Genomic DNA, 15225 nt, shown 5'->3' with positions numbered 1-15225 from the left:
TTAAGGTTTTTCTTAGAGTCTTTTGTCTCACATTAATATTGGTAAATGCCTTTCTTTTGCTTAGTATTCTGGTATTTTTTTCCTACTGCTTTACTTTTGTCTCAACTTTAACATTGTTTTATGTTTTTGATATAGCCTAAGAATCTTTGTTTTTGAACAAGCAAATTTAATTCTATATCATTTACTATGAATGAAAAATCTAGATCTACTTGCAGAATTTTATTTCATAATTTTACTTGTGGTTTTTCTTTGATGGTCTCTACCCTAACAGCTTTCCTGAAAAAATTTGGACTTTTTTTCATTGTTCAAATTTTGAAAGATTTACATTTCATTTCTCTCTGTCTCTCTTCTTCCTTCCTTCCTTCCCTTCTCTTTCTCCTTTCTCTTTGTCTTCATCTTCTTCATCTTCTTCTTCCTCTTCTTGACTTCCTCAGATTATATTTGTGATATATTTGACATAATGAAAACTAAAGTCTATTAATGTCTTTATTTATCCAAAACTATGTAAAGATTTTTAACTCTATATGATTACTCCTTCCTGTTGTTCATGTTATTGTGTGTATTACTTTATTTCTCTCATTTTTAACAGCACAAACTCAATTATTACAGCTATTATTTTTAGTTTTAATTACCAATAATTACTTAGATCTAACTTTATGTTGGCTGTTGTTACTTTTTGTATTTCACATCTGCCTTCTGGTGAAGTTACTTTTGCCTTCATGCAAATATCTATTAGTGACAAAAATTTCTCAGTCTCTGTTTATAAGGCAGTATTGCTACATTGTACTCATACTTGAATTATAGTTTAGCTGGGTATGTAATTTTAGGATGATATTTGTATCTGCTCAGAACTTTAAACAATATTGTTTTATTCATTTTCTGTTTCTGGTGTTTCTGATGAGAAGTGTTACAATAGTCTAATTTTAGGTATAGTGTTCATTCCTGTGTTTAAGATTTTTCTTTTTATCTTAAATGTTTTTCAGCTCTAATTTAATGCAAATACTTACTTTTATTTGGTAAAAAGAAAAAAAAGACGTAGGATTTGGTGTGCTGCTTCATCCTAAGGATTTTTGTCTTTCTTAAGTCCTAGAAGGATTTCAGTCTCTGATTTTTTTTTGTCTTTTGAGTAATGGCTTTCCCCTCTTCTCTCTAATGTCTCCTTTGAGAGTTATTATTATATATAAATTGAGTGTTCATTTACAATATCCATATCTCTTAAAAATCACTGTTATATTTTCTCTCTCTTTAAATTTCTATCCTATTTTGGGTTTGTCATTTCTCAGATTTATCTTACCTTTGATTAGGGCTTACAAATTATTTTTCTTTCTCAATCATTTATTTACTACTATGTCTAAGTTACATCCATGGGTATATAATTTCAGCGACCTTTTTATCATGTATAAAAGATCCATTTGATCATTTAAACACTCATTCTTTTTTGTTCCATTTCTTTGCCTTTTCTCTTTTATTATTTTAAACACCAATTTTACATATTCTTTAAGATTCTTCCACTATTCCTTCTTATGGTACCAACTTTCCCATTTATTATATTGGTTTATTGTACCTCATGCTATTTTCTTTTTCTTTCATTTTTTTCAATCATTTTATGCTTTATGTCTTCCCTGCCCTCTTGTGTGTGTATGTGTGTGTGTGTGTATGTGTGTGTGTGTTGTGTATTCATCTTCGGTAGAGGGTCATTTGCTTTTGTTTCTGTTTTCTTCCTCTGTGAGAGTTCCAGCAGTCTGAATTGTGAAATATTCTCACAGAATAGTGTTTAATTTAGCTACTGACAGTAGGGCCTTTATAGATTTGGGACAGTTATTCTAGACTTATTTTTTGGCCTAAGTTTCCTGCAATTTGGACCTCACACCTTCTTTTTTGGGACTGATAGGGTTAGGATTTGTATTTCTCACAGGTGACACATCTTTTCTCCACACCCAGAACTTAAAGGAGACAGAAATGATCCTTGCTATTTCCCAAATAAGTACAGGTTATTTTTCTGTCTTTTTTGTATGGTTTGGTTAATCTTTTGAGGACCTCAACTTTATCCATGTATTTCAGTTTCAGCTCTTTTCTTTCAGTAGTACTGTACATGCCTATGACTTAAAAGCCAATTTCCAATCCTCCTGATATCTAAAACCAGGCACTATACATCACCCCCTACCTCCCCACCCAAGGCCATTAAAGGATATCAGCTAGTAGAACTGCCTGTTTTGCTTTGAGTTTTACCTTTGTCTTCCATTTGAACATTTCCATTTTTACTTTTATTATCATAAATATATGTATATGTGTGTATGTAAATATGTATACCTTCAACATCTGTAGCTTTACACGATGGGCTTTTTACTACTGTTTCTATGTGTTTATGTAAGAGAAGCGTCCACCTCAGCTTTGTCTACCCTATTTTCAAAACTGGAAGTCCTTCAAACATTTTACTTGGCTGATAACACATACCACTTTCTTTCTTCCTTGTTTTAAGTATATATACATACATACATACTTTTTGCATCCCTGATGATCACCTCTAATGATAGAGGGTACTTATATTGATTATAGTAATCAATAAAAAAAATCTCCCTAATTCTAAGGTAATTAAATTCTGTATACCTTTTGTTTAATCTATTCTGTTCATATTAGTCTTAAGTATTTTATTTCTCTTGAAATGAGTGTCTTTAACTCACTTGGAAACTTACTGAAATATACTGTTTTTTAACTTTTCTGAAAGTTTGTGTTTTATCTTGCCTGTGATATTTTTTGATGGTTTCCTTTGATTCTATCTCTGTATCCCCCAGGGAACATTACACATAGAAGCTACTTTAAATAAAAAGGGAAGAAAGGAAAAAAAAAGTTTGTTTGTTTGTTTTGGCTAGGTGCAAAATAAGATTGATATGCTTTATATCTTCTACTCAACTACTTTCCTCTCGATACCTAAGCTGTTAATATGATTTTCTGAGAAATTAATTTATATCTTATGAACAACTTGTTTGTTTATCTTTCTAGCAACCCAAGCATAGTACTTGTTTCTTAGTACTAAATGTGATGTTAAATGATGGGGGCGGGGGGGGGTCTTCTGCAATATATGATTAATGTCAAGCTGTTCTGTCAAAGTACTTAAAAAGTATTGGTTTGAGTTGCCTTTATAAAATAAGTTTACATGGATTTTTTGGGGGGAATTAATTTACTAGTTTCCTCTGCTTAGCTCAAATATCCCTAAATAATTTTGAGAAAATTACTTTCTGCAATTTTTACTTTTATATATAATACATTATTATTTTTTCTTTAAAAGAATACATGACATCATTTTGTATGACTGGCTAAATATAAAGTTGTACTATACCAATGATAATCCACTGGACCTATATATTTTTTTAATTTGTTATCTGTATTTTATTATGTTGCTGGTTTTATAAGTTTTAAAACAATTTGATTAACATTTAAATTATTTTTTTTGCCTGTGATGATGCCATTTTTTTTATTTTATTCATTTTGCAGCTATTAAAATGCTGATCAATTGTCTACTGAGATAGTTACTGGAGTTTACGATAGGATTCCATAAGAAAGACTATAGATCCTTGCTTTTGTAATGAGTTTTCCAGTTATTTGTAGTTTACAATATAGTAACTAAAAATTGTGTTCATATGGCAGGAAAATTATTTTTTATGCCAAATTTTATTGCTCTTTTATATGTAATACAAGTAATGTGGTATGGTAATACCATATGGTAATCATATGGTAAGATGAGAAAAGTAAAATTTCAAATAGTGTTTTGCTTTTTGAGGAAGAGGGGAGGTATTTGAATCAGTTGATGAGAAATTATTGTAAAACTGTTGAAGGAAATATAAGTCTTTACTTTGATTAACAAATTTTATTATTTGTCAGTATTTTGGCATGCTGTAAATAACTCATCTTCCAATAATTCATTTGAGTAATTAAATTTAGATTGCAAATTTTTCTTTTCAAATATTTTGACTCTTATCTCTTTGCTTTTCTATTGTATCTTAATTGGTGTGGTCTCTATAAATGGACAATAAATTATATATCTTTGTTATAGAGATCAGACAGTGAATAGAACTTGGTATTCATCCCAGACAGAATTATGATTGAATGTATTTGCAAGATTAAAGCACTGAATTTACTTTTTTCTAATTAAAGGCAATTAAAGATTTCCAGACACAAATAAAAGACAATGAATTGAGGAATAAGTGTAGGAGCAAGTCCATTTGCAGGTGAAAAGATGTGCCTTTGAAGCAGAACCAGCTGTATTTTCATTGAAAGAATAACAGTTTAGGAAGCTTTTCTGCATGTGCTTGCTTGATAGCATAATGTACTCATAAGCAGCTTATGCAGTATTCAGAAAATAACAGTGCATTAATTTTTAAAGTAGCAAAGGCAGAGGAAGAGCAGTACTGCCACATGATGATAATGAGTGTGGCTAGTGTAATGCCGACTGTTGAGAAAGAAAAAAACAGCAAGCTTCTGAAAAATGAACATTTATAAAACAATAACCAGATATTCACATGATAATGAGCAATATCAACAAAGGGCAAAGATGCAGCCTTGTTTCTGGGCTTCAAGTAAAGGAATTGAAAAGCAAAAAGCCAAAAGCAGTTAAGTAATCTATTCTTTCATTAAACTAAGAAAACTCTCGGTAAAACTGTGGCATAGTTAAAACTATTTCTTTAAATATGAAATGATTCATGACATAAAATAGGTTTTTATGTTGAATTAAATAGAGCATATAAATTATTCTATTCTTTTCTAAATTAGTGTAATGTGAGGAATAGTATATGACAATATTAAGGTGCCAAAATATTTGTGGTTTTTATTAAATACATGTTTTTGTATCTACTTGTGATTCTTTATAGAAATGGCACCCATGCTAGAGTTAAATATATTTTAATGTACGGAATAAGAAAGGAAATTTTGACACAGGTAATATCTACTGATTAGAAATTGTAACTGAAAATGACTTTTGAAATTATTCTGTTTTAAAATAGCAGACACTACACAGATTGCCTGCAAAGTATATATAAGTAAAAATTATGAATATGTGTGGAACCATTTTTGCTATCAAAAAGCCCAGGTGTAATTTGAAAATTATTTTGCATCAATGTTTACTTTTTAGTTATGATTTCGCTTTTACTTGATATTCATAATCCCTGTTTAAGCCTTGGAGCAGGAAATTCTGTTGATTATGTACCATGAATTTTCAAGTATATATTTTCAATCTATATTTAACAGGAGAAATCAGAGGCAGGCTAGTTTGATTTGTTAAAGTTGCTGGAATTGGGAACTAGACATATATTATTAGGTGAATCTTATTCTTCTGTAATTGGAAGCAACTTGATAGATCATTTTTTTTTTTAAGTATAAGAATGATTAAAATGATCCCAGGGAAAAGTATCCATTCCACTTTGCTCTTCATTTTATTAGAATATGAACCAGAGCATGCGATAGCCATGTTTCTAGAGTGGAACAAGAAATACAAACTGGTGGTGGAAAGGCTAAGTCCTTCAGAGTCAAGACTGAAGTTCATGTCAATCCCAATTGAACTCCTTCTTCTCTTATCTCCTGGAATAAGTCAATAATCAATTAATCAGTTTCTTGCTGTCTCCCTCTCTCTTTCTTTCTCTTCTTCCCTCCCTTTTTCACTTCCTTCCCCCCCCCCCCCATCTTAGTTTTACATGGTTTCAGGACAGATTTCTGCCCTTTATAATGAAATAATCTTGAAAGGATCTAAAAAGATCTTCAACAACTATCCACACATTTTCCAACCAAGCCTGGGACTACTTTTCTCGAAATCTAGGATCTTGAATGACATATTTTTTATTGTGATTCAGCCTAAAGGAAGAGGAAGAAATATTTCAAAATTCTGATCATGCCAGTCTTACAGAGAAACTGGTTGTTCAGGTTACCATTCTCATTCTCTAGCTGGCTCTGGCCATTGTTATTTATGACTTCCCTCCTCCAAAATTCCTTCTGGATCTTGTCCCTACCAAGCATCTTCTTGTGATTAGTCCTTTACCTTTAATGGTAGCCCAAATCTTCATTCCTAAAGGTTCTGGGTGATTCCTCTATTTATAAAGTTATATAGAAATTTCATGAAATTTTATTATTGGTCATAATAGTACAAGGGATTATCCCAGGAGTTCCCTAACATCTTTCAATAATTCTTTTGGCCTTCACTATGTATTAACAAATCATTTTATCCTTGATAACCAGCATCCAATATGCCAGCTGATACTGTGATTCTTCAAGTTGTCTGTTTACCTATAGGCATGAAGAATCCAAACTGACCCGGTGCCAGTCTCAGTATCTAATTCAGGAAAAGTAATATTATGCCTTTTCTTAAGTTATTTCTTTTTCTAGGTAAAATGCACAACAAAATGTACTACTCAAACTTTGGCCACTGGGAGGATTTCCAACATGGGTTGTATTTTAGGGCCATCTCCTAGGATAACAGTCCACTTCCAGCTGGTGTCAGCATGTTATAAAGAGCCATCTACAAACATCTTTTTAACTGCTATAATGGTACACCCAATTTTATGGTTTGTTGAATTAGATAACCTCCAATTCATAACTGGTAGCTCTGGCCAGATGGTCCCAGAGTCTCATGACCAGGTAGTCAGTCTCCATCAGAGGTTGGTAGCAATCCAGGAGTTGTTTCTTAGCAGCCGTTACCTGCTGAAGGATGCATGGCATTGTTCCAAAACCCTAGAGACTGCCACTTCTTTTTGGGGGTGACCTGCTAAAGGCTTATTTCTATGTCACAGCTAAAAGCACTTCAGCCTTCGTTTATTCTGCCATGTCATAAACTCTAAGAGGTAGAGTAGCTTGCACAGCAATCTACTGGAGAAGCTTTTATTGTCCCATGCCCTACTAAACCTTAGCAGCTTTTCAGGTTCTCTACATATATAAAGTATGTGTGTAGGTTTTAAAAAACATGATAACAGCATGAGCAACCATGTATCCATCATCCAGGTTAAAAATTGGATGTATACCAGTACTTTAGAACCCTCTTTATACCCCTTTCCAATTGTAACTAACACTCTCTGAGCCTCAGAGATTAAGCACTGTCTTAATTTTGTAACAAGTCTGTTTATGCCCCCTAGATATGTCAAACAGTATATTGCTTTATTTTTGAATTTTATATAAATGAAATCATACTCTATATTATCATGTAATTTGCTTCTATTGAATATCATGTTTTAGAGTTTTATTTTTATTGATGAATTTTGATAATAGTTTATTCATGTTTTATGCTTTATAGCATTCCTTTGTATATGTATGCCAACAGTTTTCTGTCTATTCTCTTGGTTTTGATATTAGATCATTCTTAGTTTCTTTTTTTCTATGAATGCTATTCTGAGCATTTTGTGCACATTTTTGGACATGTCTGTTTTTTGGTTCATATGTATAAGAGTTTCTCTACAATATGTACCTAGTAGAAGAATTTTGGATCATAGATCATAGAAGAATGTTGTCAAGTAATGCCAGTAAGTCAGCCTTGTGTCCCTTTCTTAATGGTAGATATAGTGTTAAGTATGACAAGTTGGCCTTTTCTTCTGGAAACAATCCTGACATGCACTAAATCAGTGAACCTCCCCAAATCAGATTTAGGTGCAAGTTTCTGTATTTAACAGAATGTTCTTTCTTCTCCCTCTTATGCATGTATTTGAATGAAGCATCTCAGACATTTGTCATGTCTTCTCCAAGGCTAACATCATATCATTGTCATTGTTATATATTTTGCAGTAGTGAGGCAGTTAAATTCTCTTGGAATGAGACCATGGCCCTGAGACGGACAGTTCTAGTTCTCAAGCAGGGTTATAAGTATACTGCTGTCCCCTTCCAGGAAAGGCAGATAGTCTCTTGGATCTGTGATTGGAACCTAGAAAAATGCATTGGCTAGAATAATTAGCTATTTGTGACCATGGGTAAAGGATTTTTATGTTCCGCTTGTAAGAACAGTAAGAAAATTCTACCATAAATTTGAATTTAATAGTACCCAGTTCGTTTCTCAAAACCAATTAGCCACAGTGAGAAAATAAATAGGTCTGTGGAAATAATCAGTGTGACTGTATATTTAGTTTTGATGATATAGTCAATCTCTGAAACTTCTTCAGGAATGTACATTTCCTTTGATTTACCATTTTAGTAAGTAAGGGGAGTAATATTTCTACTTCAGCTTTACTTTCAAAATACTTCTCACAGCACATATCAGGGAACCAAGCTGAAAATGCTGCCTATCATGTGAGCCAAAACTGTCAAGTGAACATAGGGTCTGTTCTGGATCACTGAACCTACTATCAGGAGTTGAACTTTTTAATTTTTTTAAGTTTATTTATTTTGAGAGAGAGATAGAGAGAACACAAGTGAGGGAGGGACAGAGGGAGAGGGAGAGAGGATCCCAAGCAGGCTCTGTGCTATCAGTGCAGAGCCCGACATGGGGCTCCTTCTCATGAACCATGAGATCATTACCTGAGCCAAAACAAGAATAAGATGCTTAACTAACTGAGCCAACCAGGTGCCCTTGAACTTTTTAATTTTAAATTTACTTTACTTTATTTTTTTAATTCAATAAATTTGACATATAACATTGTATACGTTTAAGGTATACAATGTATTACTTTGATACATTTAGATATTATAATATGATTGCTGCTGTAGCAAAATTTATCTCATTACATATTTAAGGTATTACATTTTGGTCTATATTCATTATGTTGTGCACTCCATCTCTGTAGCTTATTTGTTGCTTGTTACAAGTTTGTACACATAAACACCATCACTCCTCTCCTTCTCCCCAACCCATCCCCTGGTAATTACCATTTTACTGGGTTCTTTTACAGATTTAACTTGTTTAACATATAAGTGATATCATACGGTATTTGTCTTCTCTATCTGACTTATTTGGTTGAGCATAATGTGCTCAAGGTCCATCAGTGTTGTAGCAAATAGGAGGATATCTTTCTTCCTCCTAGATGAACAATATTCCATTGTGTGTATGTACCACATTTTTTAATTCATTTATCCACTGATGGGCATTCAGTTTGTTTTCACTTCTTGGTTATTGTGAATAATGCTCTGATAAACATGGGAATGCATGTATGCCATTGAAATCATGTTTTCATTTCCCTTCCATATATAACCAGAAGTGGAATTTCTAGATAATTATGGTATATCAATTTTTAATTTTTGAGAACCCTCCATATTGTTATTCATAGTAGTTGGACCAATTTATGTTCCCACCAACAATGTATAAGAGCTTTCTTTTCACCATGGTTTTTCTTTTTATTATTATTACAACAGTGTTATTAACAGTGTAGTTAACATACAGTGTTATACTAGTTTCAGGTATACAATATAGTGATTCAGCAACTCCATATATTACTCAGTGCTCATCGGGATGAGTGTACTCTTAATTCCCTTCACAACACCTTGGTTGGTGCTGGTCCCTTGCCAGCACCTGTTTTCTCTTGTCTTTTTGGTGATAACCATTCTAACAGGCATGAGGTGATATCACAAGGGTATTTTGATTTGCATTTCCTTGGTGATTAGTGATGTTGAACATTTTTTCATGTGTCGTTGGCCATGTTGACGTCCTCTTGGAAAATTTTCTGTTTAGTTCTTCCCATTTTTTTAGTGGATTGTTTTTTTGTTATTAAGTTGGCTGAGTTCTTTACATATTTTGGATATTAACCTATTACCCAACATATGGTTGGCAAAGTTTTCCTCCCATCCTGTAGTTTGTCATTTCATTTTGCTTCTTTTGCTGTGTAGAAGCTTTTGAGTTTAATGTAGACCCATTTGTTGGATTTTTGCTTTTGTTGTTTGTGCTTTTGGTATCATGTCAAAAAAAAACATCATCAAGGCCAATACTGACAAATATATTCCGTACATTTTCTTCGAGACTTTTATAGTATCAAGTCTTATGTTTAAGTCTTTGATGCATTTTGAGTAAACTTTTGTGAGTAGAGTAAGATAGGTGTCCCTTTGTGTGTGTGTGTGTGTGTGTGTGTGTGTGTGTGTGTGTGTGTGTTCTGCATGTGTTTCTCCAGTGTTCCCAGCACCATTTGTTGAAGAAACTATCCTTTCCCTATTGGGTATTCTTGGTTCCCTCCAATTATGGTCGAATATTAGTTGACTATATCTACTGAGATTTAATTTTGGGCTCTTTGTTCTGTTCTATTGGTTGATGTGTCTGTTTTTCCATACTATTTTTATTACTGTGGCTTTATATACAGTTTGAAATCAAGAAGCATGATACCTCTGTCTTTGTTCTTTTTCTCAGGACTGCTTTGGCTATTTAGGGGCTTTTGTGGTTCCACACAAATTGTAGGATTTTTTGCTTTTATTTCTGTGAAGACTGCCTTCAGTATTTTGATGAGAATTGCATTGAATCTGTAGATGGATTTAGGTAGTGTGGCCATTTTAACAATATTAATTCTTCTTTTTTATTTATTTTTTTAATGTTTATTTTTGAGAGAGACAGAGACAGAGTGTGAGGGGGGAGGGGCAGAAAGAAAGGGTGATAGAATCCAAAGTAGGCTTTAGGCTCTGAGCTGTCAGCACAGAGCCCAATGTGAGGCTCAAACTCACAAACCGCGAGATCATGACCTGAGCCAAAGTCGGACGCTTAACCAATTGAGCCACCCAAGTGTCCCAACAATGTTCATTCTTCTGATCTATGCATGGGATGTATTTCCATTTGTTTGTGTCTTCTTCAGTTTCTTTCAGCCAAATCTTGTAATTTTCATTGTATAGATCTTTCACTTCCTTGCATAAATGTATTCCTAAGTATTATTTTTTAAAAATGTTTATTGATTTTTGAGAGAGCACAAGTGGGAAAGGGGAAGGGAAAGGGGACTGAAGATCTGAAGTGGGCTCTACGCTGACAACAGTGAGCCTGATGTAGGGCTTGGACTTGCCAACTACGAGTTCATATCCTGAGTCAGAGTCAGATGTTCAGGCACCCACTATTTTATTGTTTTGATGCTATTGTGAATGTGATAGTTTTCCTTTTATCAGATGATTCATAGTTAATGTAAAGAGGTGCAGTTGAGGAGTGCCTGGGTGGCTCAGTCAGTTAAGCTTATGTCTCTTGATTTTGGCTCATGTCATGATCTCATGGTTGGTGAGATGGAGTGCCACATGGGGCTCTGCACTGACAGCCAGAACGTGCTTGAGATTCTCTCTCTCCCTCTCTCTCAGTCCCTCTCTCACTCATGTGCACACTTTCTCTCTTTCTCAAAAGTAAATAAACTTAAAAAAAAGAAATCCAATTAATTTCTGTATGTTGATTTTGTATCCTGCCACTTTACTGAAATTGTTGATTCTATATATAAGATTATATTATAAACAGATAGAGCTTTACTTTTTCCTTTCCTGACTTGAATGTCTTTTATTTCTTTGTTGTCCCTAAGTCCACTAGCTAGGACTTCCATTACTATATTGAATAGGAGTTGTGATAATAGACATCCTTGTCTTATTCCTAATCTTAGAGGAAATAGTTTAAATTTTTCTTCCTTAAGGATAATGTTAGCTGTAGATTTGTCACATATGTCCTTTATTATGTAGAGGTAGGTACCTTCTATATCCAAACTGTTAGGGATTTTTGGCATCAAATGCTGTTATATTTTGTCAAATGGTTTTTCTGCATCTATTGAGATAATCATATGATTTTTATCTTTAATTTTATGGATGTGATGTATTACATTTATTGATTTCCATATTGAACCATCCTTGCATCCCAGGGATAAGCCCCACTTGGCCTTGGTATATAATTCTTTCAATGAATACTTGAAGTCATTTTGCCAATATGTTATTGAGAGTTTTTACATCTATATTCATCAGGGATATTTATAATTTTCTTTTACTGTGGTATCCTTATCTTGTTTTGGTATCTAAGTAAATCTGGCTTCATAAAAAGAGTTTGGAAGAGTGTGAAAGAGTTTGATGAGAATTGGTGTTGATTCTTGAAATGTTTAGTAGAATTCTCCAGTGAAGCTGTTGGGTCTGAGTTTTCTGTGCTGGGAGTTTTTGATTACTGATTCAATCTCTATGGTTATTATCAGTTTGTTCGTATTTTGTATTTCTTCCTGAGTTAATGTTGGTAGGTTATGTGTTTCTAGAAATGTGTCCATTTCTTCTAGATTATGTAACTTGTTGGCAAATAATTGTTCATAGATGTTTCTTTCATTTATTTATTTTAATATAATTTACTGTCAAATTGTGCTCTTGGTTTTTGGGGTAGATTCCCATGGTTCATCACTTACATACAGCACACAGTGCTCATCCCAAGTGTCTTCCTCAATGCCTATCACCCATTTTCCCCTCTCCCCCACCCCTCCATCCACCCTCAGTTTGTTCTCTGTATTTATGAGTCTCTTGTGGTTTGCCTTCCTCCCTCTCTGTTTGTAACTATGTTTTCCCCTTCCCTTCTCCCATGGTCTTCTGTTAAGTTTCTCAAGATCCACATATGAGTAAAAACATATGATGTCTGTCCTTCTCTGACTGACTTATTTCATTCAGCATAATACCTTCCAGTTCCATCCACATTGCTGCAAGTGGCATGATTTCATTCTTTCTCATTGCCAAGTAGTATGCCATTGTATATATAAACCACATCTTTATCCATTCATCAGTTGATGACCATTGAGGCTCTTTCCATGATTTGGCTATTGTTGAAAGTGCTGCTGTAAACATTGGGGTACACGTGCCCCTATGCATCAGTGTTCCTGTATTCCTTGGATAAATTCCTAGTAGTGTTATTGCTGGGTCGTTCTATTTTTAATTTTTTGAGGAACCTCCACATTGTTTTCCAGAGTGGCTGCACCAGTTTGCATTCCCACCAACAGTGTAAGAGGGTTCTCGTTTCTCCACATCCTTGCCAACATCTGTAGTCTGATTTGTTCATTTTAGCCTCTCTGACCGGTGTGAGGTGGTATCTCAGTGTGGTTTTGATTTGTATTTTCCTGATAACGAGTAGATGTTTCTTTTATAATTCTGCAGTGTCAGTTGTAATGTCTCCTCTTTCATTTCTAGTTTTATTTAAGTCTTCTCTCTTTTTTCTTAGTCTAGTTAAAAGTGTGTCAATTTGGGGGCGCCTGGGTGGCTCAGTCGGTTGAGCGTCCGACTTCGGCTCAGGTCACGATCTCGCGGTCTGTGAGTTCGAGCCCCGCGTCAGGCTCTATGCCGAGTGTTCAGAGCCTGGAGCCTGTTTCAGATTCTGTGTCTCCCTCTCTCTCTGACCCTCCCCCGTTCATACTCTGTCTCTCTCTGTCTCAAAAATAAATAAACGTTAAAAAAAAAAAAGTGTGTCAATTTTGTTTATCTTTCCAAAGAACCAGCTTTTAATTTCGTTGATCTTTTCTATTGTTTTTTTGGTCTCTGTTTCATTTGTTTCTGCTTTGATCTTTTGTATTTCCTTCCATCTGCTAACTTTAGGCTTTATTTGTTCTTTTTTTTTTCTAATTTCTTATGGTGTAAAGTTAGGTTGTTTATTTGAGATCTTTTTAATTTCATACTTAATATGTGTGTTTACTGCTGTAAACTTTCCTCTCAGAACTGCTTTTGCTGCAGCCCACACTATTTGATTTGACACACTATTTGACTATTTGGTATGTTGTTTTTCCATTTTTATTTGTTTTAGTGTTTTATTTCTTTTTGATCTAATGGTTGTTTAGAAGTGTGTTGTTTAGTTTCCACATATTTATAGATCTAACTTTCTTTTTGTTGTTAATTTCTAGTTCAGTGAAGATGGTTGGTATTATGTCAGTCTTTTAAAATTTGCTAAGAATTGTTTTGTGGCATATCATACGATCCATGCTGGAGAATGTTCTATGTGCAGTTGAGAAGAATAAATATTTGCCTGCTATTGGATGGAATGTTCTGTATATGTCTATTAAGTCCATTTGTTATGAAGTATGGTTCGTTATAAAGTTTCTTTGTTGATTTTCTGCCAGGATGATCTATCCATTGCTGTATAATGGGGTATTGAAATCCCATGCATTTATTGTATTGTCCTTTATTTCTCCCTTAAAACCTATTACTATTTGCTTAATATATCTTGGTACTCAGATATACAAGGTTAGGAGCATATTTATTTACAATTGTCATATCCTCTTGAGGTACTGACCTTTTCATCATTATATAATTACCTTCTTTGTGTCTTCTTACCTTTTTTGTCTTGGAGTGTATTTTGTCTGATACAAGTTTGGTTATACCCACCATTTTGGTTTCTGTTTGCTTGGAATATCATGTTCTGCCCTTTCACTTTGAACTGATGTGTGTCTTAGAGCTGAAATGAATCTCCTGCAGGCAGCATATGTTTGGGTCTTGTTTTTGTTGTTGTTGTAGTTGTTGTTGTTTTAACTATTTAGCCACTTTGCCTTTTGACTGGTGAGTTCAGTCCCATTACCCTGTTACATTTAGATTGATTATTGGTAAGTAAGGATTTACAACTGTCATTTTATCTTTTGCCTTCTGGTTATTTTGTCTCCACTGTTTCTTTTACCTTCTTTTTTTTTTCTTTTTTTGCGTTTTTTAGTGGTTTTCTGGGATGATTCTCCTGTTTTTGTTTCATGTCTCTCTTCTAGATTTTTCCTTTGTGGTTACTACAAGGTTTGTATAAGACATTTGATGAATAAAATATATTTTTTTCCTGGTGATAGCAATTTATCTTCATTGTCTATAAAGTCTCTGTCATTTCATTCTTCCCCTTTTATATTTTTGATGTCACAAATGATCTCTTTTTATGCTGTGACTTTGTTACCAGTTTGTGGTAGCTGTATTTTTAATGTCCTTTTCCTTTAAACTTTAAGCTATAATTAATAGTTTAACATACTATTCTAAAGAATATTCTAATTCTGACTGCTTGTCACCTTAAAAAGAGTTTTGTGTACTTTTGTCCTTTCTTTACAGCTTGAAATGCTTTTTTCAACATTTCTTGTAAGGCAGGCCTAGTGGCGGTGAACTTCCTCTCTCTTATTTGTCTGGGAAGGCCTTTATTTCTCCTTTATATGTGAAGGATCACTTTGGCAGATAAGATATTCTTTTTTTTTTTTTTTTTTTTTAAATTTTTTTTTCAACGTTTTTTATTTATTTTTGGGACAGAGAGAGACAGAGCATGAACGGGGGAGGGGCAGAGAGAGAGGGAGACACAGAATCGGAAACAGGCTCCAGGCTCCGAGCCATCAGCCCAGAGCCTGACGCGGGGCTCGA

The 15225-nt window shown here is 33.9% G+C and overlaps 1 protein-coding gene across 8 annotated transcripts in view; it reads left to right on the top strand.

Moving 5' to 3' along the window:
* TRIQK (triple QxxK/R motif containing) overlaps positions 1-15225 on the top strand; it is an 86942-nt gene that overhangs the window by 51919 nt on the left and 19798 nt on the right. The window lies entirely within an intron of this gene.

Source organism: Neofelis nebulosa, chromosome 14 (assembly GCF_028018385.1).
Source record: "Neofelis nebulosa isolate mNeoNeb1 chromosome 14, mNeoNeb1.pri, whole genome shotgun sequence".
NCBI classification, from domain to species: Eukaryota; Metazoa; Chordata; class Mammalia; order Carnivora; family Felidae; genus Neofelis; species Neofelis nebulosa.
Note: the sequence above shows the minus strand (reverse complement) of the source record. Positions and strands in the feature narration are given on the sequence as shown.